Source organism: Rhopilema esculentum, chromosome 13 (genome assembly GCF_057945365.1).
Source record: "Rhopilema esculentum isolate cy_ngs chromosome 13, ASM5794536v1, whole genome shotgun sequence".
NCBI classification, from domain to species: Eukaryota; Metazoa; Cnidaria; class Scyphozoa; order Rhizostomeae; family Rhizostomatidae; genus Rhopilema; species Rhopilema esculentum.
The window spans coordinates 6,104,945-6,129,934 of record NC_142827.1 but is presented as its reverse complement, the minus strand read 5'-3'; the positions used below and the strand labels follow the sequence as shown (position 1 = coordinate 6,129,934).

Sequence of the window (24,990 nt, the reverse complement as noted above, 5' to 3'; positions counted from 1 at the left end):
TTTGATTCAAAATCGTTAAGACTCATTGAATATTACCCCCTCGATACTTTCAATATTGTTCTAAAGACTTTACAAGTTTTCTTTATGCTTTTGACATCTAAATCTCAGGGAAAAAAGCTACAATTCACCTGCATTGTCTGATGGCATTTCTTGAAAACTTTGAAAGCTTAGATATTGTAAAGATCTGTACAAACTGATACAATTACAGCTCCTAAGTAAAAATCCTAAGTGTAAGCTTACATGTCCTAAGTAAAATCCAGTACAAAATGGAGGAATTAGAATTGCTTTGATCACTTTAAATTGATGAAGTTAAAAGGAATATAAACAACTGTTCACACTGCATTGGTTGGGAAAAGGGTTGATGGAAAGATCGAAGATAATGTTGAAAAATGGGTAAACAAGTTTGTGTAGTTAAAAAGCACCAGGATAGATTGCAGTGCCTTACGGTTTGTGATGATATGAAGAAGTGGAATCTTCTGCAAAGATTGGTTTGATAATATAGATGCAGAAAGAACTAAGAAGTGACCAACATTTAGAAGAAAGTAAAACAAAGTTCTCAAGAGCTCAAGCAAAGCTCTTAAATTGCACGAAATTAAGGCAAGGGTGTTCAGAAGGGTTACTAAAGAGCTGATAGTCGAGATTCCTAAGATAGAAGACCTTAAGAAAGTAAGTAGGATAATGAGGCAATGAAATATTAAACGAAACAACTGCTCACTGAGCTGTTTTTAAGGAATAAAAACAAGTGCTTGTAAGTTTTCAAAGCATGCTGCAACTGTGTTTGAATTCGAGAGCACTGTCCATGGCACCATATGGACGGATGATCAAAAGATTAAATCACTTGGGTGGCAATTGTGGCTCGGAACAAGACCGACATACCGAGAACTCATTCGGTAATCGCCATCACTAAGAACCTTGTGGACAGCAAAAGGGTAGCAAGAACGATTTATAAGATAAACACTTAAGTAAATAGATTCTGCAACAGAAAAAAGACGAAAACAGTGTTTTCTTATTTGATTGGCTGACTGCTCCAGGCTGGAATTATCAAAATTGTCGAAGCAATGAGCTTTTATGTCCGGGTGAGCACTATCCCGATAAAATAATAGAACTATAATTTAATCTTGGTTCTATTGCACAAAGAAAACTATTTTTGATTCTAGGTAAATGACACAGCAATAGGATGAACAAAAAATTATTGGTTTTGCTTTCAAAAGCGGGAAATTTAGCACGAATATAAAGATATTGATTCACTTCTTCGTTTGGCATTGATCCAAGCTTTTGGTCTCCTTATCTTCATACTCTTGGAAAATTGTTGATTGTTTACAAACTTCCTTTGTTCTCAATAATTTTGACGATTGCTCAAAATTTATGTTGATGACTTTTTTCATGGATTCTTTTAAATACAGCCATATCATTGATCAGGATATAAGCAGGAACTATACAATTGACAATCAACTTCACCCTACACTAGAGTAAATTACTGTTTGATTTACAAGACGCGTAGGTATACCAATAAGTTGTGCTACTTTTTTACTGTCAAAGTTCAACAACTTCAAAGTAAGATCAATTCTCACAAGATATGATGTAAGTAACAGCATCAAAATAGTTTGTGCACGCTTTGACCTCCCTACTATAAGACTCAGCCCAACCAAGTAAGAACTATTCTTTTGTTCGAATATTTTGTTTCCAAATAAGCCTAGGTATCGAAAAAGCGGAAACATGTCATACTAAAATACTTCTCATGCGATACTCGTCAGAGTATAAACAAGGAATAAAGTCCAAAGGTAAGCAGAAAATTCAAAGTCAGATGTGGATCGAAAGTAACGTGAGAAGTTGAGCAGATTGTTCTGACAGGAAGACATCATTGTTTATGTGTTTTTATTTAACATTTGTAAAAACTTCATAAAAACTCTTCTAATAGATCTAAGAAATGACAACGTCGGGAATGGCATTGCACTTAACTCTTAACAAGTCCAATGTCAATTGGTAAAAAAGTACTCACTTCATTAATATTTTATAATAAATTTGATGTTTTTTCTCTAAAGCCTGTTTTCAACATTTCACATTCCTTATTACATTATTCAAAGTCTCCAATCACATTTCTGGTCTTCACAAATCACTTCCAAAATACAATAACTATTCAAACAGTCAGTCACTGTTGGTTGCTGCTAATTATTTTGCGAACTTTGAAAGTGTGCTTCATTCTCATGTCGTAATACATGATAAATAAAGCCGAATTTCGAGTAACGATAGTTTGTTGAATACTATATGAATGACGACCCACCACCAATATCACCTTCTCTGCATATCAGAATAAGTGTGTTGCCTCGAACAGACCGCCTACCGTTTGCGAAAAGCGATAAAGCGGTATTTCATTTAACAGGAGGTACGTCACGCACTTTCCACCAAGAAACATCGAAAATTCAACTGAATAGCAACATTGTGTAGCCTTTGTCGACATTACAAACGACACCCCCATTTTCTCGACAGTTTGAACTCGTTACCAAAAATCATATTTATCGCAATTCGAACCACTCGAACATCTTAAATAGGTGTACATCGGTATCATATCGTAGAAATATACTAAAAGCATTAATTTTTAGAGACACATAAGTATCAAATAAATAAATAAGGACATTAACAAGGCCTCCCTGATAATGTCATTTTTAATTTTCATTTTAAAGCCAGTGCATTATCACTACGGGGAAGTTATACGGTTTGTTAAAAGAAGACGCAAAGAGGTAGAACCGCCGAACACTATCCGGGCGGAATTCTTAGTATTATGACATTATGTATCGTAGAAGTAATATATTTTCGGGACGATATATTTTTAGGATATTATGTTTTGTAAATATAATCACAATATATTTATACGATAAGTTTATGATATAATGGATCGTAAATATGATTAATAAAGCTTTTTATCATATCATTTATCGTAAATATAGTGACGATATATCATAATGATTTCATGTTTCCTAAAAAATTAATTTATAATCATATGATACGTTCATAATAATATGTATCATAATATAATTTATTTAATATTTTCTTGATACCATTAATCCCAAGTGCTATGAATGTATTTTCTATGACACTATCTTCCTTGAACATAATGACTATAATATATTTCTATGATACGCTCATGATGCTATGCATCGTAAATATAATTCAAGTAATATTTTCTTGATACCATTTATCCTAAGTACTAATATATCCATATAATACGCTAATGACATTATGTATCTCAGATGAAATGACGATTTATTCGTATGATCTTCTCGACTAGGAAATAAACATCTGAACTGATGATTGTGAGGCAATAGTGTACAGATATTCTCGTTGATGGTATTAATAGTGTACAGATATTCTCGTTGATGGTATCAATAGTGTACAGATATTCTCGTTGATGGTATCAATAGTGTACAGATATTCTCGTTGATGGTATTAATAGCGTACAGATATTCTCGTTGATGGTATCAATAGTGTACAGATATTCTCGTTGATGGTATTAATAGCGTACAGATATTCTCGTTGATGGTATTAATAGTGTACAGATATTCTCGTTGATGGTATCAATAGTTTACAGATATTCTCGTTGATGGTATTAATAGCGTGCAGATATTCTCGTTGATGATATTAATGGTGTACAGATATTCTCGTTGATGGCATCAATAGTGTACAGATATTCTCGTTGATGGTATTAATAGTGTACAAATATTCTCGTTGATGGTATCAATATCGGCAAACGGCTCTCCGAAAACTCAAAATATATTATTTTGACAGAAGACCGTCATCTTCAATACAGAATGAAAAATGTATCGCCTTGACACTGGGAAGGTTGAATCCAGATAAACACAATATGGTATTGAATCAATGTGAATGGTCACGCTGGGGACAGTGACCACATAATATCAACACCGAAAAGAGATATTATTGAATTGATATTTGGCTGTAATTAAACTGAATATGACTTATGTATTGCAAGCCAAAACAAAGCGGCATCATTCGACGGTTTACCACAATCAAAATTACCTGCATTTATGCTGATTTTGCAATGCAAATATCAATATGTGTGCAGTTGTCTCATGTTTTTTGTAGCGATATGCAAGCACGAATTTGGTTGGTCGTCAATGGAGTTTGAAGCAAAACTGTTGCACGAGAAAACATGTATTATATACAAAGCCTCCATGTTGCGAAAAATTTATCTTTTGGATTGAAAAACAATTTCTAAACTGTTTATAGGCAGAGTGCTAGAGTCTCTATTATTGAGTCTAAGAACTACAGTTCGAAACTAGTCAGAGAAACACTTTTTGAGATCGCAGACGTTTTTAATACTTTATCCCCAGATTCATGAGTCTCTAGTACCCAGGATAAACTTTTTACAACAAATCAAATATTCAACAAGAAAGAAATCTTTATATCTGTTTCGATTTGATTTCGATATATGTTTCTGGATGAAGGAGGATCTTCATAAGAAACAAGGAGATTCCTTTTTGAGTAGAAGGCTTTAAAGGGGCGAGCATTCCCATTTCTTCCATACAGTTGATTTCTTAATTATTCCCTTGGCTTTTAAACATTCCCTCGGATTTCTAACTTGGCTTCAAAGGCATTATAACAGGCGTAAAACACCGAGTATTTAGTGTGAGAGACTATGGGAAAATCTCCTGTGCTGGACAGATAAGGCATTTGCCATGAGAAAAAGCAGCTTGCTTTGTAATGAGAAGTTGCCTGTAAGCTCCTGGTTTCCTAAACTAATCGCACAAAAAAGCATAAATAAACCTGCTCACAGGCAAACGTGTTCCTGAGGATAAATTTGAGCTTTTGGCGCTAAAAAGGAAGCTGCTCAAACTACACTGTAAGAATTCAGACCTTGATGAAACACACGAAAGGCTATGCATTCTGGTTTAATCAAAGGGCTCCCGCCGCACTCGCGATGGCTGGTGTATATATCCAACTATAGAGTTGCTAATGATTGCAGAATCTGCCTTGCTTACAGGTTTTAGTGACTTTTGCAGGCCGAAGAAAAAATTTATTGATACCACTTTTATTTCGTAAGCCAGAAAGTAGCCTACTCCTGTGAAATGTATTAACCTCAAAAACAACATACGTTGAAATTTTGACTCAAACAACACACAGAAGCTTTGCCGCGTTTAGGCTACAGCATTGTAAAAAGTTATCTTTTTGAATTATGTATACAAACGCTATTTTAGAATATTGGAGAAATTGTAAAACAAGTATATAGACGGAGCTCCTGATTAAATAACGCGCTTTCTTTTAAAAGAATAATTCACAAATGAAAATTCAACAAAAAGCATGATTTAAATTCGCTTTAAAGAATTGACTATGTAAGGCAAGCTGTATAGTAGTAAGCACGCAGGCTAAAATATGCAGACAACGAAATGATTAAGATGATACGGGGCAAAAGAATGAAAATGCAGGTAGAAATTTCGCAAGGTGGAACCAACCTTTAATGAGATCACATAACCAAAGGTTGAAGCAGAAATCTTACGTCTTACATCTTCATGCATTCACAAAGCCTCGGACAGCCAGCTTTGAGCACCGAAGGCTCTTATATTAATACAAATCAGCGAAAGAATCCCCAAAATCCATTAAAGTCCCGTATCTTGACAGCAGACGTCAGTGTTTCACGTATTAGCTAGGAAGATAGAATTTGCACACAACAATATGTTTCTTTGGTTTTTCAGAGCAATCTTAAAGACATCAAGCCGATTCTTTACTACTCAATTGATACTGTAAAACCTGACCGAGTTCCCACCTGCTATCGTCTAAGACCATTGAAGACAACTAAATGTCACAGGTGAAACACGAGTATACTTCTTAAGAAAAGCCTGACTGCGCACGCGGACACCATCGCTCGCTCTACCGAGCCTCGTTCACAGCAGGAAGGCTTTGGAATCAGCGGTGTAGTGCCTTTAAAGAAGAGGGAAGGAAGGGAAGGGGGAAGGGGGGAGGGGGTGGAGGGGGGGCTGGGTGTCTCTCTAGAAATTCTTAAGAAACAATGGCAACAACAAGGTACCTCAGCAAACCTTGATCCCTAGTTTTACACTCAAGAATAGAATCAGTACACGTGTTTTGCACTCCAACCGTCGGTTTCAACACAATTTGCATAAAGAACTAGTAGGAGACTTGTTTCTACTGTACAACAATTTAAACCGAATTGCTTGTTATAAACTAAACCATAGCGACATAGCGAATACCAGGGAAGTTTCTTACAAGCAAAAACAGTTTGTGGAGTTTTTCAAGAAAAGTCATTGAAAGTCTTGCTATCCGCCTGAACGAAACAAATTACATGAATCCATTTACCGGTCTGGTACAAAATAAAGTAACTGGTGTCAAACAAGGATGCATTTTTGGACCCGTTATTTTAAGAGAAACAGTTTAACTACCAAATCATTAGTAGACCTTAACCAAGAGCCAATATAACATTTACGTACCAACGCCGTTTACACTATTGAGCTCAGAATGGGCCTCGGTTTTCACAAATGATTGACAGTAACACTTTCCTGTTTTTTTGACCATTTTTAAGTAGAGGTGCAAGCAATGGAGGAGGCAATGGGAGTATATGTGCCTAAATTCCTCCAGGTTTATTGGCTGGCACAACTTTCTTGTTTTATTGGCTAGAGTGGGCTCGCAAAGACTGTCTTGAGTTCAACTATTTTTCGGACCATTATCATCAGAAAATCTTAACTGAACAAGTATAAGAACATCAAAACTATAAGCAAATATAAGTCAATACAAATTTTACTGATCCACAATAGTTTGACGTTACCAACCAAAAATTATCAAACCAAAAATCCGCAAATGACGTGGATAAAGATTACGATGCTAAAAAAGTATTGACATCTTGAAATTAATTAATTATTCTGTACATAGCAATTTTCGCAGTTTGATAAGACAGTTTTACTTTGCATCACTTTGTTGCATTTTGTCAATCTCAATTTAAGCAACACTATTACTACAACTGCAATTTTCATGAAAAAGCAATTCAAAACGTTTAAGAAATAAATTCACGGAATCCTGCGAAGTTTGAAAATGCTTCCGAGGTCTTTGAAGAAACCAGCTTCATAAATGGCTTGTAGTACTAGCGTAGAAAGCAAGCAATCGTAGTACTAGCGCAGAAAGCAAGCAATCGCAGGCACGCAACCAATAAAACAAGAAAGTTGTGCCAGCCAATGAACCTGAAGAATTTAGGCACATATACTCCCATTGCCTCCACCATTGCCTACACCTCTACTCAAAAATTGTAAAAAAACCGGAAAGTGTTACTGCCAATCATTTGTGGAAACCGAGGCCCATTCTGAGCTCAATCGTGTAAACGGCGTTGGTAAATGTTATATTGGCTCTTGGTTAAGGCCTACTATTGATTTGGTAGCTAAACTGTTTCTCTTAAATAACGGGTCCAAAATTATAAAACGTAGACAGAAGCCAATTGAATAGTGTAAAATTTAACAAAGAATCCCAGTAGGGGTCACTTGAAATTGTATATATGGGGGAGGGGGCGGGCATCCGATAATTATGGGTTAAAATTTACCTTGTGATCTGATAACTTTTGGATTCCTGATTTAACATTTTTGATACTTATGGGTCCAACTAACACATATCAATATCAAAAACATGAATAAAAGAACAGATGCGTTTAAACTGATTATTATAGAAAACAGTCTAAATTACTATGACTAGCGGTATCCTATGTGCTAAACAACCAGTTTTTGTATTTTGATATTTTGGGTCTTATCGACACTTTTAAGCTGACAATTTTTGGATCTGTAAAATTTGTTTTCGATACTTATAGGTGAACTTTGATTATTGCAGATGGACCTCCCCGTATAAAAAGTTGGAGTGACTCCCCTGGGCAAAGGATCCAAAAACCTAAAAAGCTAATCCCAAAGTTTTTGCATTTTTAAAGAGTTTTACTTTTGGATTTCTGGCGAAACATCCACCATGGAAGAAAGCAATGTGTGAATTTATAAGCACCTAATGTTCGATATACCCTATTACTAATTGCGTATCAATTAGAAAAACCTAACCAGGTGAGCTTCTAGGCCGCTTATACCAAAACTATGAATGTGAATTGCATGATTTATATTTCTGCGAGCAAGGATCGATAATGTGTTTTACTTTGCAGATACGAAAAACCAGAAAAAAGGTTTATGGTTTCAGAGTAGTACAGCTTGGACGAAAATACTCACGATTTCTCTTTGGTATAGCTTCTTGCTTCTAATTCTTAGACCATTGCCTGAATTATTAATGTGAACCAAAATTTAAATTGTAGCTTAAAACAAACGAAGAGTAAGGTCCATATAACCTTTGACATATCTCTAGGCGTGGTATGGTGTATCTCTTTAGCGACGGGGGTATCTGCTGTTTGTGCAATGTTCTCATAAGAAACAAATCCAAGGCTGCTCAGGGGGCTATTGTGAAGCTAACGTAATTGGATTTATAGCTATGAGTTGCGTTGCAAGCTCTGATGTAGATAAAATCGGAAATTCACGAACTAGTTGCATAGAAGAAGGACCCGGGGCACCCTAGATTTCCAAAACAGAGTACCTTTTTGCAGCTCATGGGAGTACCTCTTTTCCCTCCATTTGCCTGTCCATTTTCATAACCCTTTCTATGTCTATATCCAAGATATCTTGCTATGTCTAATTGTAAGCACAATACATATTAGATACAACTCTACACCCGGCTAGCTGTTAGGCTTGGTATTTAACAAGAACATGAGAATCGGTGATTCATGGTTTTGCGAGCATGAAAGAAATTAAACAGCATGCAACTTTTCAAAAATCCTTTTCTAGCAGACTGAGTGTCATGCAATGATTGTATTTGGAATAGATTCGAACACAAAAATCCTAGAGAGCTATAGAATGGCTTGCATGGCTAAAACGACTTGCTACGTTTAAAGACACTTGCTCAATCTCCTTCTAAGCGAAGCTAATTTGAAAAGAGGGCTGATCGTGTCGGGGAAGGGTGCAGATACCACATCATGTTGATACATACATTAAACTCCTCTGCAAATTAATCCAGCCGATTCCTAAAGGACTCAGTCAGTTTCAGATGTGAAAAGGAGCACGTGCTGTTTTTATAAAAGGATATTTGGAACTCTGTGCTAAACGCATTAGCTGAGCTTGCTATTCAACTTCATGAATTTTAATCTCCCAAACGACTTTCTATATGAAAACCTATTCAAAACCTAGATCCTTTGCCATTATATGCGTACTTTTGCAAGTGTTTTTGAAGCATGCTAGAGATTCATATAAAGCAATCTAAAAAATTATGTACAGACCCTAAAAAATTTAGATGCGTACAATAATCAGCTTTCAAGACACTATAAAAGAATTTCCATGCTGAAGATGAAGCTCCATTTCAAAATAATTACGACAACTGTGTAAAACACGCTGTGGGATAGGCGCACAAAGATCAAAATTTTGAGAAAGGCAAGAATGCAGTGATGAAAAGTGCCCCCAGCTCGACATACCTGTGGAAGAGCATACCTGTCTCGACATACCTTCGGAAGAGCAAAGGTAAAATGTTTGGAGACCACATCCTTTTCCATCATATATAATCCTATCCTTATTCACCTACAAATCAATTTCTCTTCCAATTATGATTTGTTCGCTCGTTTGTTACTCTGCCCCTGAAAATTGTTAGTTTGCCCATGAAAGCATTTTCATGCCAATGACAAGCTCTTTGAACATTATGATACAAAAAATTACACCTGGAGAGGTTTTTTAAGAGAAGCTTTTTTCATGAGGCACTCTCTAAGAACAGTGACATTTTCAACATAAGATGGTCTAGCTTATCAAGCTACTAACACTTACTTTTTAATAAGAAACAAAGGTCGATGTTGAGTACGCCAGCTTCTTAATGTTCTGGAAATTTCAATACTCATTGTTTCTTAAGAGTTTCTTAATTATGATGTCATGAATGATGTTATGAAATGTTTGTGACCTTTTTACCACATCAAGAGATTCGGTTCCGTTCTGATGCTGTATTTAGACGTGGGAAGTATATTTTTATCCCTTCTGTCTCAATTTCTAGGCCATCAGGGCAATCATGTTCTTGGATTTTACAAAATTTCATTGTTCTCAGTTTTATCACGATTTAATAATTTCTTAATTTTTTTGCTTCCAGTACCGGAGTTTCTTAATTTTTTCTGACTGTGCTGTACTCGTTTCCTATAGCAAGTTTCTTATAAAAAACGAGTATATTCTAAACACTCCTCTATTAAATAACTTTAAAATTGAATTTTATGCATTGAAGAATTGTTTTAGATTATGGGAAGAAAATAAATGTCAAAAGAAAATGAAAGGAATTAAAAGTATCGTTTAAGATGTTTGCCTTCGGAAAACACGAGTATAAAACAAGTGCAAAAAGAGAGAAAACATTACAGAATCGACTGGAAGATTGAGAAGAGAACTTGAAAATGTCATCAATAAGTGGGAGGGAAGATATAAAACTCTAGTGACAATACAACATAATATTCTGTAGTTTGTTGTGTAAATATAGTGAAATTGTAAGAATTTTGTTCTTAAACAATCATAAATTTGCTGCAAATGGCTAAATTCTTTGCTTACTCTGTTTTGAAGATCGTAAACGCCAAAAATTTAACCGAAGATGTACCAGACGCAAGTTATCTCGGATATCAACTGATAAGTAGCATAGGCCAACCCTTTCCGCTTGTTTTGGTTGCACAATGACCTACACTCCTGCTGGTGATTTTCTAGAGAGATGGGATTATCTTGTCTGGTCGTGGATACTTTTTCATATTCATGCGACTTATATCTGCTGTCAATTCAAACGTCTAGATATAAAACCATAATGTTCATATTTGAACACGTAACTAAATTAGATACAGAAATTTAAATTTTGCGAACGGCAAACTGATGATTGAAAGGACGGTGTAAAGCTTGCTGTTTCGATGATGGTAGGCTACCAAATAAAGCCAAGTTTTAACCACCAATTCAATGTAAATCTTTGCATTTTAATTGATTATAATATCGTGTAGAATAATGACAAGGTTTTTTTAAAAGATTTGTTATGAACTAAAGGGGAGTTTTAACCACCAATTCAATAAAGCCAAAATTAACCACCAATTCAATGTAAATCTTTGCATTTTAATTGATTATCATATCGTGTAGAATAATGACAAGGTTTTTTTAAAAGATTTGTTATGAACTAAAGGGGAGTTTTAACAACCAATTCAATAAAGCCAAAATTTAACCACCAATTCAATGTAAATATTTGCATTCTAATTGATTATAATAGCGTGTAGAATAATGACAAGGTTAACTTTAAAAGATTTGTTTTAATTTCAAGGGAATTTGGAGGTCTAAGCACCCCATTCAGCCAGGCCGAAGCAGTTTAAGAAACGCTTAAAGCCCCCTTAAAGCCCAATCCATAGCCTCAAAGTCCGGCTGATGATGCAGGTAGTCAAAAATGTAAAAGAGGGACCCATAATACGGCGATGAACAGATGTTATCCACCGAAACAGTAATGGATGTCTTAAAATCAGCTTAAATTGCAGAGCTTTAAGAAAAGGAACACAAGAGAAAGTAAGACTGTTGTTATGGTCCCGTTTTAAAAAACGTTAGAAATTTGTCGGCAGTTGCTGAATTTTTATGAGTGTAAAAGCTCAACAAGGCGACCCCTGCATATCGCAGTTATATCTTAATCCTGTTTGTCAAAAATCAAATACAAATTTGCATGTTTTTTATCTCATGCCATGGTGGAGTTACAAAAATTGAAATCTGTTAAAAAGTAATAAATGGCAAAGGCGGTCATCAGGTTTAATGGAGACAGGAAGTTAGAGAGTTTCAAATAATATGTCAAATTCTCCATTCTTCACGACATATGATTCTACAGCAAATATGAATATATGGTTTTTTATTTTAGAATTCATAAAAAGCAATTCGACATGGACACCAACAACTGATTTAAAACTAAATTCAGCGTAAAAATAGAAAAATTCCCTCTAAAAAAACGAAACCTATGAGAACACAAATTGAGCGCCAAGGGGTGTAACCAAACAGAATGTGTAGGGGTGTGTTGCACCCGTGTCTTTTTAGGACTCAGCTAAACAATAGCAAAATAAAGAAAGTTGCTTGATTTTGCAAAAAAAGCCCCAATACTCTCGTGCTCCGGTGTCCCTGGCAGTAGATAAAGTAGGAACAAAATTGTCTCTACCTATGTCTCTGTCGGTAAATTTCACTTTTTGTGATTAAATCCCGTTGTCTGGAAGGCTACGGCACAAAGTGGATCTGTGGTCATGGTACGACACTGAGTACCTAATCAAATTTTCTAATTAAATCATTTGGCGAGAAAGAATATAAAGAACATTCTTTCTCTATTCACTGGTTAATTATTTACTAGTTTAGCCTGAGCATGAGAACACTACCGTATGTAAAAATAGATGTTTTGGGACAAAAAATGGTCATTCATGCACTAAACAATCACACCCCTATCCATGAAAACCTGGCTACGCCGCTGACACAAATCATAAAACATTTGTTCTTTCGTATAAGTCGACAACGGTAGGTGCTTAGCAACAGCTGCAGTTATAGTCTGAGAGAGCCCAACGGTATCATTTTAAAGCAACCAGAATTTAACTCCACTTATTAATTACATAAAACACAACATACCTTTCGATTATGCGGGCAATAGCAAAGGAAACCAAAACAGTACGGTACACGACTGTGCAAACCTGGGAAGATAAAGAAAAACGCTTTTTAACTGACATTGCTGCGAAATGTGGACATGGAAACGAGTTAGTGAATCTACATGCGCTTTAACCATGATGTGACCTTGCACAGCCCAGGGACGACAGGAGAAAAGAAGCAGAGAGCACCCGTCAAATTTGGCTTGGAAACGAAGCTAAGGTTGAAATTTGCGGTATTCAAAACAGACTAAGCCCTGACCAAAACAGGAATATGTATCACACAAAATGCTCAACTCAGTTCAAACGTAGGATAATACTCTTAACTTCGATACGGGTTCCATAATGACATCAGGTCCCAGGGCAATGGCCCCCTTGTCTCCACCCCCCCCCCCCCCCCCATTCTCAGTGATTCTGCATTCATCTGATTACTAATGATCATCTTATATAAATGAATGCCTTGAGTATAGCTTCTTGAGCTTAAAATTACGACGACTGTCGCTTGATACCGTTGTATCTTATGACACTTTAGATAATCTTGACAAGATTGACACTATTCAAAGTATTGGCTTATTTGAAGCATTTTGGCTTACGTGATGAGCAAAGCCTTTTCATGCTTTCAACCAGGCAACTGAAAAACCTTATGGAAACAGAAAGCAAGAACTCATTGTGTGCAAGATATAATAGCTTTCAGGGCTCAAGCAACAACAAAGATAATAAGTATGGAATAGCCACATCTGTTAAGCCTATCACGTTTTGAGTTTCCTTTATACAGGCCATCGTTAATTGGATGATATTAAAAAGACTTGCAAGAACCATACAAGTTTCCCTTCAGAAAATGAAAAGCCGATTATGGATGATGCAGTATGATCTTTTTTCCTGAAGAAATCATTGTGGTTTTGATGGTTCTAAAGGCAGGGCGTGAATGAGTATTGGAAAGTACAGACAAAAACAAGTAATGAGTTTAGTAAAAATTTAAAAAGATTACCTGTATTTGCCGTTTTATAAGCTATACAGATCACTAAAGGTAATCTTTAAAACAAATTGAGGTAAAGGTTACACGCTCGTTCCCTACCCGGGCAAATGAAGCGAAACTTTTGATCTCCAGAGATCGTGAGGAAAGGTAATATTGTATCCAGCATTGAATAGCTTTGAAAAAATTTAAAGCATATTGGCTGTAAAATTCAAACCTATCCAATTTATATTTGACCATCGCCAAAAATCTCAAATAAGCCATGACACGAATCTATATTGATGAGATTTTCAAAGTCACGCTGCGGTTAGCTACGATCTTGGAGAAACAGAGTTACGATTGTTGAGTCTCTCGCCCAGTTCAATGTTGATATCAGTGCACGTGCCCAGCTTTACATTGGGAATACGTTGACTTTGGACTTTACATGCATGCTATCTGCACCATGTTGATGCGGACGATATGAGGGGGAAGGGGGCTGTCTCAAAGGCTTTGTCAAGGATTGCAGAAATTTAGATTGGCAGTTTGGCAGCACTTATTATTCACAGATTGTGAAAAAGGACCGTTCGTAACGTGCCAAGACTTTTGGAAAGAGGAATATAAAAAACTGCATTGCGTTTAGATTTCGAAATCAAAGCCGGTTAGTGAGAGTTTTAGAGGCGATTCAGAAAACAATAGCAGGACAATACACTGACATAAACCGGTTAAAGCATACCATTCGAAACATCTTCAAACGGAGGAGTAAATTGTGGAACAGAAATACTTGCAACTGCAGATTGTGAAAAGTTTTCATAAAGGTCTAGAGTGTTTGTGGGTTTTAGCGTATTTTTAGGTAAAAAAATTGCAAATTAGGTTTCTTAATACAATTAGCGTATTAGCTACACATGTATTAACATGATATAATATGGTTACAGGATGTATCATATTAAGGCAGAATAATATTGCATATTGCATACATACCAGCGAAACCTGATCAATACATAAAACATTTTTACATGTTATATTTACAACCGTGATAGCAGAACCATATTAATGCAAATGATATTGTATGTCTCGAAATACAATAGTCAAATCAGAACAATATCAATTCGTAGTGATATTTCATATTTCATAATTACCATAGTAAAATTGGAACTATATTACTGCATAGAAATATTGCGTATTCATAGAAATATCGTTGATTTCACTTTTGTCAAGGCAAAAAAGGTGCCATATAAATGCATAGAAATATTGTGTATTACATATATACCATGTTAAGATAGTACTATATTAATGCATGTTAATCTTGTATATCCTATAATGCAATTATACAACCCCGATTTCTGTTTATAAGTTTGTTGAGTTTATAAGTTTAAAATTTAGCACAATGGAGATTCATTTTACTAGCTCATCGTAAAAAAAATATCCCTTTATTGGTTTCTAAATACTTCCTTTCATACGTCCGTGCATCCAAACTGAAGGTTTTTTCACAGGTTTCATAGGGAATCATACACAGATTCACATAATATACCATAGCACCTAGTATTATTCCACAGGATGTAGGATAGGATCACGATAAAAAATAATAAAATGTGCAAAATATCTAGCTATCCGGAAAGAATGTCTTAAAAAAGTCCAGCTAAAGAGTCCAGTAAAAAAGTTCAAAAAGGCAGCAGGACAAGGCCGACAAAGCAACACCGGTTCTGCAAACAACATGCATATTACACGGCTTTTGGAATGGCGATCCAGGGGGCACTCCAATGGAGAGCAGTGTGCCAAAGCACCCACACTTTGCTGATACCATTTGTCCTCTAATAAGCCCCCACCTTTGAATAAGCCCCCATGGGTTGAGGTATTCCCCAGACAGCAATAGGTTAATCCCAACATACCTGCATTTTCAAGCATACTGACCAACATCTAAATGAAAAAAAAAATTCTGCTTCTAAACAAGCTCCCACATTCGAATAAGCCCCCTTCCTCGAAAAAACCCCCAGTCCAAAATATATTTGCAAAGTAAGCCCCCGGTGGCTAATACGAGGATATTGTTAAAATATGACAACCTTGATAGCCAAACTTTTTCAATTTTGTGCCTCTCCCCCTCTAACTTCAAAGTTCTAGATGCAGACCGCTTGTTCCTCGTTTAGAATCAGTGAGATGCAGACACTGAAGTTACTGTTCGCTCGGGTTGAAATCGAAGTGCATTTTCAATTGAGAGGGCTACGTAACAGGTATCTACATTCGTTAGGACATTATTCGTCTTCATAAATTTACTAAAAGCTGTTAATAATTTGGAGTGAAACAAGTTGCAAAGCTACGTGTTCCTAAAAACGGACTATGAAACTGATCACTAAAATGGAGTACTCAAATTGAAAGCTCAAATAAAGAAAATATCGACCAAATTGCTACGAGGCTTACAGAACACCAAAACATAACACATGACTTAATGACTATACCTTTTATTAAAGTGAACATCGACCGCTCGAAAGCTTCTCGTAAAAGTTGCACGTGAAGTAGACAACGAATAAGCACTATAGGCCAAGTATGATGAAAGATTTTATGCACAAAGAAGTTCGTGATAAACAAACACATCGATCGAAGAGATGAACATGAACTGAACTCGACCGTAATCTTTCGTTAGAAAATCTCTTTGTCACCGGCATTGTGAAGGGAAACGCGCTGATGTCAGATTAATCTGCGATATAATAATACTGATGAGCTCTACAATTCATAAGCAAACAACTTTTGTTCTTTGCATGAAAAGCCTATGGTAGACGGCCAACGGAAGGGAACGGTATCGTCTTTATGATAGGAAAATAGAATTGTACTTACATTTAAAGATTTTATATACAAAAATCTATAACTGGCATTAATTACAACGCTAAACTTAATTAAACGCCTGCTTATGCCAGTTTATCCAGTCTATCACAGCAAACGTCGACATCAATTTTTCTAACTTTCTTTAGTAACAACTTTGGAAACAATATTGGCGGCCTCGATATATTCTGATCCGCAGCTTGATATGAAAATATCTATTTCACTTTCAACAATTATTCTGGCGTGTCATACTCAGAAGAGGGTGTGAAACGGAAAGCTGGGCGTTTCGCAGTGTAGGTTTAGTATTTCAATTGTATTTCTTGAGTTCCGCTCGTATTTAGTTTTGCGTAGGCTTTCAATTCCTGAAACAAGAATCAGATTCACAAAAAGAAAGTGCAACCTCTCGAACTCAATTTTTCCTTTTCTTATTCGGTGTTTCTTTAGTGACAGCTGGCTCGCTTTTATTAATTGGATCTTGAATGCAATTATAAAAAAAGTAAAACCAATCTAAAATCTTCTTAGTTCAATCACTTTAAAAACAGGTGAGGCTGAGGGTCAATATTTTATACCATACACATGAACAAATTGACAATTTTAAGAGTGAGAAAATCAAACCAAAAAGCTATTCTATTCTCAAGTAGTGTAGTGAGGGGGATCCAAGAGGGGGCGGATGTCTCTCTCCAATCTCTTTGATTGCAAAGAATCTCTTTGAAAAGGGGCGTTTTCTGGTGATATCCTCCTCGCTCAACTCACATTTCCCCAAAATTACTACCCTGGCTATGCTAATGAATTCTACTACAGATCAACCGCGACCATTTCATTCCTTACTGAATAAATTAGTTACAATTAGAATTTTTTACGAAATTTTTGCTTCTATAGAACAATTTTAACGCCATTTTTCATCTCATTGGCTCGCAAAACAACTTCAAACGTTTAGGCTTATATTGAAACGGTCTATTATTTGCTAGTCACTGCGAAAACAAAAATAACGTCAACAACAATTGAAGATAACAAGAACATGCGTAAGATAAACAAATTTACTCAGCCAACAGCCTTGTGAAGCTAACTTATTTTAAAAGGTACCGACATAGTAAGAGCCAATGTTTCTTAGGTCAAGATGTTTATCACACCATCATAACCAGAAACAAGCGACAGCATCCCCATATATACTTCGTTCATAAAACTTCACATCCGAATCGCGCGCTACTGCATCTTTTCATAAGCACAGTCAGTTAGCCAAAATCTAAATCACCATTCTAAGCTCACTTTATATGAACCAGAAAATTTTTGCCGAGGCTCGATGATCTTATTTTTTGGATGCTTTGCGGCTGGGGTGTTCCCAAAGTTGTCCTAAATTACTAAAATTTGATTCCTAGACAACAAAATAACAGTTTTTGCATGACATTTCTGAGTATCAGGGGTTGATTACACTCTTTTTATGAACACTCTTTTTTTTGAAAACAGTATCATAAGAACACGAGCCACGAAAATTGGTCAAAAGTTAAGAACAAATAAAGAATAAGCTGAGGCTGAGCTACTGTAAAATGCAATTTTGAACAACGAATTTTAACCATGTAAGGGTGCTTTTTCGGTAAATATTCAAACTTTGCGGCAAATCACACTCTTTTTCATAACCAGTAAATTCAAGTTCAGGTTGACTGTTCTTAATTTTTTCGAAAATCTGAGGCTGGATTGTTCTTAATTTGTTCTTAATCTAATAGGGTCTGAGAGTTATTGAGGAAGTAAACAGAAAAGTACACATGCATTTTCCAGAGAATTTCCTCAAGCTTTTGAGACCCTTCCTAAAAAACAAGGTAGATAAAGCGGGGTTTGGGCGTGGACTTTAAGTTTTTTTTTGTTTTTATATGCTCTCCTCAAATTAACTGACTTTATGACCATCAATTTTACATTGCTGAGGCAAGACTCCCAAAATTAACTTTCCTATTTTGAAGCATCGCAAAACGACGATTATAGCTACAAGAAAAAAATGTACAGCGGATAATCTTAAAAAAAGTTATTAAGCAGAAAAGAACTTCAGTTGCCAGACCCTGACAAAGCCTCGTTTTGAATCTTTGAGGAGCGAGGCCATTTCTCTTTTCAATGGCCCTTGTAGCTTTTATGGGTAAAAACAGCATTTTACGGATAAGAAAGTTTTGCTTTACAAGACATCAGCAGGCTGAGATAGTTTTATCGACTGGTTTAACTAACTTTGAAATCATTAGGTTTAGATTAGACCAACTTAAACAGCAAAGACCCTACAAATGTCTTCAGGCGTCTTAGCAATAGCAAAGAACATTCGAATGTATGAACGAACGGTAACAACAAGGCAGTACTTTAGAGGCGATCCTTTTCATAAGCTTTGAATCTATGTTAACTAGCTTGGATTTTTTGTTATCAATAAACGATTCTAGATTAAAGGATCATATACGGTAATATCCTTTGGTATTACCCCGTTCCAAATTCTATTTCAACATGATATACACCATTAATGCTGCTCATTTCTTTCAGCTTAAAGCAGCGGTGTCTTAATAAGAAGGGAAAGTCAATCAAATGCCCAGTAACTTAAGGGTTACAGTTACTTAAAACCCTTAGCCAGTACTTAATACTATAAATGCAGATCACTTGATAAAAGTCATTTCAAAATGTCTTATTACATAGCCTGCAGAAATTTTCTGAAAAAAATCCCTTTTAAGGAAATAGCATACAATAAAGAAAGATACAGCACTGAGTGCAAACAAAACTTTACCAAAAAGAAGCCCTTTGATAGCGTTGGGTTGATAAAGTTAGCTTGTCTTCAGAAATTGTGCAGAAGCGTATGGGTTCTGAAAAAGGTTGGAACTTGCAGTAGCAGCTGAGACTCTTCAGAAAGGATAAGGGTAAAGGACTTTGCGGTTGCGTAGCCAGGGAAAATGATGGATCGAGAATGGTGGAAAATTGGATGGGATGAAGAAAATTTGCAGTGTTCCACAAATACCAACCGTTTTTTATGCCCTCGTCGTTAAGACATGGAGATATTACTCTTAGGAAGACATACTTCGATGTTTCATTCATTCATTCATTCATTCATTCATTCATTCATTCATTCATTTATTCATTCATTCATTCATTCATTCATTCATTCATTCATTCATTCATTCATTCATTCATTTATTCATTCATTCATTCATTCATTCATTCATTCATTCATTTATTCATTCATTCATTCATTCATTCGTTCATTCATTCATTCGTCCATTCATTTATTCATTCACTTATTCATTCATTCATTCATTCATTCATTCATTCATTCATTCATTCATTCATTCATCCATTCATTCATTCATTCATTCATTCATTCATTCATTCATTCATCAATTCAATCACTCATTCGTTCGTTCATTCACTAATTTGTCCATTCATTCATTCGTTTATTCATTTTTCGGGTGTTCTCGAAATCCGTTGACTTGTTCGCCAGGTCGTGTCTTGTTAACCCAGTATCTTTTTCACAGTTTCAAAATATTTTAAAAGACTTGCTTTTGGTAAATTTCTGTTCACAAATCTTCATCAAATATCTTTTTGAAGTCCTTTGATAGCGTTGGGTTGATAAATAGGAGCCAGAGAATCGACGATTTCAGCAAAGCGTAGGAGATTTATCAACCAAAGTATAACTTCAGTCTTCTTATAGCAACCTCGTCATTTAACTCAACATTAAAACAGCATCCAGACACAGGAGTGGTGGCATGGGAGGGCAAGGGGGGGCTTTAGGTCCCCCCCAGATTTTAGTTAGCCCCCCGTCGGCAGCCAATCAATTTTTGCTTTCTCAATACCGTCGGCACTTGATGGATGTCACCCCGTTTACATGTTGTTTGAATGACATAAATAATCGACGAGAAAACTGCACTGGCTGGTTTATGGTTTTCTCAATGGCTTTTCTTCGGCAATTTTACTATCATAGTGGCATTATATCCTGTCGCTTCTGTGAAAGCTATGACATTGTTTCATGGTGCTCCCTCGCATGACCCACAATACCATGGTGCTCCTCTCGGTTGAAATCCCTGTTGCTGCTTGGAATTCATGCGAAACGTGCAGAGATGCTTGATTTGGATCATGTTTTGGACCGTTTCAAGGAAATTTACCCTAACAGCAGAATCATGCTGTCATAAATAAAGTCTTTGATGAATTTTCTTCTTACGGGATTCTCTTTTCATTTTAAGACATTATTATTGCCAATGAAAACATTTCGATCATGAGCACATTTTGCGTAATAAATTTTTTAAAAAGCACTTCTTGTCCTTTTTCATCAACTATTTTTCAATAGCATTGTTCACCGCATAGCTTGCGAAAAACAAATGGTTTAGAGAGAACCATCGATTAACTAACTATTCACATTAAACTTTCTAAAGTTTATGTTTTTTTTCTATGTGAATTAGATAGGAAGAAATATTCAACAATAGGCAATAATCGCTCATTAAGTTTCTTACAAGGCACAAATTGCCGAGAAAATCTTGCTATACATGGACTCCGAAACAGGTTGGAAAGTGGGGGGAGGGGGCAAGGGAAAATTTGCACCCACAACAAAAGATTTTGGAAAATGGCTCTATTGCTTTGTAAAAAAGTGGGGGCCATGACCCCTCGGTGCCCCTTCGTTGGAGGCCCTGCTATATGGGGCACATCGCTCAAAGATGTTCTATCCCCTTTTTTTCTGTCGGCAATTTGGTACATCCAGCGTCGGCAGTTACGGAGAACATAAACTTCGGCACCTTGAAGGTTTGTCTCTAGCGCCACCCCTGTCTAAACATTAAATTTTGCAACTGCATTTCAAGTCCTTCCTTGGCACACATAACAACATTTCAATCGAGGGAGGAATGTATTTTTTATCAGCCGGGTGCGCATTTTCACTTATGCAATATTACTAGTTTCAAGTTTGTCAGTGTAAAGCTAATTATGATATCATTTGCTGCATCTACGTTAGCGAGTTCTTCAGAATTGACAATTAGACAAACCATACGACGACTCTAAATTCTATCAATCGGATCTATTTTCTTTCTGTATTCAATTTGTTCGTAAGATTCAAGTAAAAAAAATGGCAAATGAAACTCTCATTGTCAGTTGAACCTGCTAAGCTCGACCATTCAACCGCTTTTAAAATCAATTGGACTGTATCTTAAACCGTAAAGAAGCCGTAAAATCCTCTTAAACCAAAAACACGAAGAAAGGCCTCATGTGTACACAGAAAAAGATGTTATGTATAAACACAGAGTGACATAACGTGTTTCTAAGCCAAAGCCCCAATCTTCTGCGGTAACTGGGCACTTCGAGATGGAGCCCATTGAAAATAAAGATATTCTACTGTCGGGGGTAAAGTTTAAGCCGTGTAACGTAAAAAGACAACAACAACAATAATAGCAATACATGAAGTAGTAGAAAAACATGCCTGTTGACGTTGATGAGATTATTTTCGATTTTGTTGGTGAAATTTATATATTGGCATAAGAAACATATTCTTATTTTAATCATAGTCAATATGGTTTAACTGTGCGTGATTCTCATTACGAACCGCCCAAGGGAAGGTGTACAAGACTCAGAAACTTAAATGATTTTGCTTTATGATACCCAAACATCTGCTATTTGGTTCAAATTTATCATATTTCAGTTCTTGATATGAAGTGGTTAGAAAACGCACGCAAAATATCACGAGACACAATTACATACATTTAATACCAATTTGATTAAACCATGGACGCAAGTTTTCATAATTCAATGTCATTTTGCTATGCACTATAAATCAAATTGTCAATGCAAATTAACCATAAAATTCATCCAATTTAAACTCAACTGAAACGTTTGCCAGTGTGTACGACCTCAACCACTGGCTCTCTTTCTCTGAAGGCACCCTCGTGATCTTGGAAACAAGCTCAAGCATGAGTTTTAGCGGAGTCATTATTAAAAAGTTTTGATAGAAAAAGCCTTAGAGGTTTTTCGATCTTTAGAATATGCATTCGTCTTAAAAAAACCAAATTAAGAAAGCAAGAAAATCAATTTTTCGTATATTCCAGCTGAGTTACCAAATTAGTAGGAAAATGCTATCTTTAGTCCCCCCCCCCCTCGCTTCCAAATTCAATACCCATCGCGCCCTTTGAAAAGGCAAGTTGCAAAACGACCAATCAGTTTGCAACATACTGTCAAAACATGCAACCAGCCCTCAGAAAATGGGCGTATCCAGTTTATGGTACAATTGCTGTTTATTTTTTCAGAAGAAAAAACGGTTCTTATCAAAGATGAAATGGAAACGTTTGTGCTAGACAATTAGGTATCTTTTGACCTAAACCATCTAAATCAACTGACGTAAATAACAGAACAAAAATCTTTGTTGACTATTTTGGTACCAATATTTCATGCTATATTAATTTAGATTTGGTATTTCTTAATGCAGCTCTTCTGCATTTTTCCTTTAAAAAACTTTTAAGAAACTTTTAGCAGTGATATCAACAAGAAAATTAAGAGACTAGGGATACCAACCTCAAACTTATTTCCTATCAAAAGTACATGTAGTCAATTCAAGAAAAAAAGACAAGAAAAGGTATACAAATTTCAATGCGATGCAATGGCAAATTCTTTGGTGTCCCCCATTTTAAAGAACTTTCGTTAAAGACCAGTGGGTTCAGAAACATTCAGTATATGTGGCTATCTATAAACTTGCTTAAACTCGTTGAATACAATTATGTAAAAGATACTTAATGCCTTGTAAAAATAACCCAAGCATAGGAAGTTTGCATTTATAATACTCAGAAGACATGAATCGCCCATTCAATGTGCTGTCGCATTCATTAATTTTTACAAGAAACTCGCTATAAGAAACAAGTATTGGACAATCAGAGAAAGATAAGGTACTTAATAATCGAAGAAAAAAATGAAGTAACAATTGGATATTCAAAAATTCCCAGAACTCCAAAAATTCGTGCAAATCTGTCTTTATAATTGGTAGGCTTGCACATAAATTATAAACGCAGAAAATGAAATTACAATTCTTTTATTCAAACACCACAATAAATCAGCAAATATCTTGACAAAACTGTAAGGAACACTTACAAACGTTAGATAAATTAAATTGACGAGTTTTGCGCTTTGCAACTACACAAACCCTCGTAAACAAGTTTCTGTTGAAGAATTTTTTAGCATATAAAAAATTAGTTAAGGGACCCCGAATGTTAAAATTAATGATATCATAGCTAAGAAACTCTTAAGAAACCAGGAGTTTTGAAACTTTAGTCTGTCTTAGGAAGTCTTAAGAATTTGAAGTACTGGACCTTTGCTTCTTATTAAGAAGTGAGTGCATGACAAATTGCTAGACATGTATCGATAGAAGCGCTCATTTAGGTATAAGATAAAACATACTGAGTGAAAATCAGGTGACTACATTTCTTCAACTGTATCAAAAGGAATTCTAGAAAAATAAGATCTATTGCGAAAAATTCATCAGTTTTCTTTCGTCTATATGCATTATGCATTGGGACATCGATAATTTATTGAAAAAATCATAAATATACCATCTATGAAGCAGATTGTTTTCGAGACGATTGTGAAGTCTGGAGGCGAAAGATTTAGAATTTTCTCCGCAATAAAAGACTTCAGACGTAGGTAAATGATTCATAGTCAAATCAAAAGAAGCTGAAAAAACAAAAGAAATTGTTGCGTTGATTGACTGGGGTACAAAGTTGCTTTGGATCAAAGTATGTATGTGTAGCGATGTGAAAAACAGATGGTTCAGGCCTTTTCAAATCGCTCTTGGCTTTCGACCAAGACTTTTCGATAAAAGGCTTCCTAAAGATAAGCATGTTTGTATCTTGCAGTATTTTGCTACGGATAGAAAGATAGCGAAAGCTGCTGTTTCGAACTGACAACTTGTAAGCAGCAATAGCAACTTTGCTGATTTTTGAGGAAGCGAAAACTCCTTAAAGCGGGCATCTGCTGTAATTATATGTCCACAAAACTGTAAAGTTACAAGACTGTAAATGAAGAAAAGCTGGGAGATGTCCGTTGCCTGGTGAAAGTGTATGTTATTGGGAAGTGTCCGGTATCACTCTAGTACGAAAGCTTGTTATTTCTGGCCTGCGTACTGTGTCAGTAAAGTCATTGAAGCAAAACGTTTAAAACAGTGTGGGTTCACTAGAAGGGGCTTCAAGTAGGGTATTTATTTTGTAATATCCTCCTCAATATGGTTTCGGATATCAATACAAAGTTTTATTTTTAGGGTTGAAAATGTTTAAGAGCAATAAAAACAAAGTTTCAGAGTTGATATGAGCTAATAGAGTTGATATTAGTATTTTTATATTCAATTTCATGATATACTTTCTTAGGGGCAAACGTAAAAAAATATTTTTTTTCTCTATAATTTCACTGTCAGTACTTTGGCAATTAGAGATTTCGTACCATTGGAATGTGAATGAGATAGTTGCATTCACGGCGAATTCACTGCATGAACAGAAGTCTTGATACTCATTTACAAATTGGGTATGTTTTCAACAACCCCCATGGCCCCTTCAAAACATACCTATTTAAATGTCGTTTTTGTAAC

The 24,990-nt window shown here is 35.8% G+C and overlaps 1 protein-coding gene across 1 annotated transcript in view; it reads right to left on the bottom strand.

The window, feature by feature from the left end:
* Positions 1–24,990, bottom strand: part of LOC135692271 (uncharacterized) — a 52,088-nt gene that overhangs the window by 12,273 nt on the left and 14,825 nt on the right. Inside the window, exon 3 of the mRNA XM_065210367.2 lies at positions 12,660–12,721. The gene's annotated coding sequence lies outside the window, so the exon portion shown is untranslated. The remainder of the gene's footprint in view (positions 1–12,659; positions 12,722–24,990) is intronic.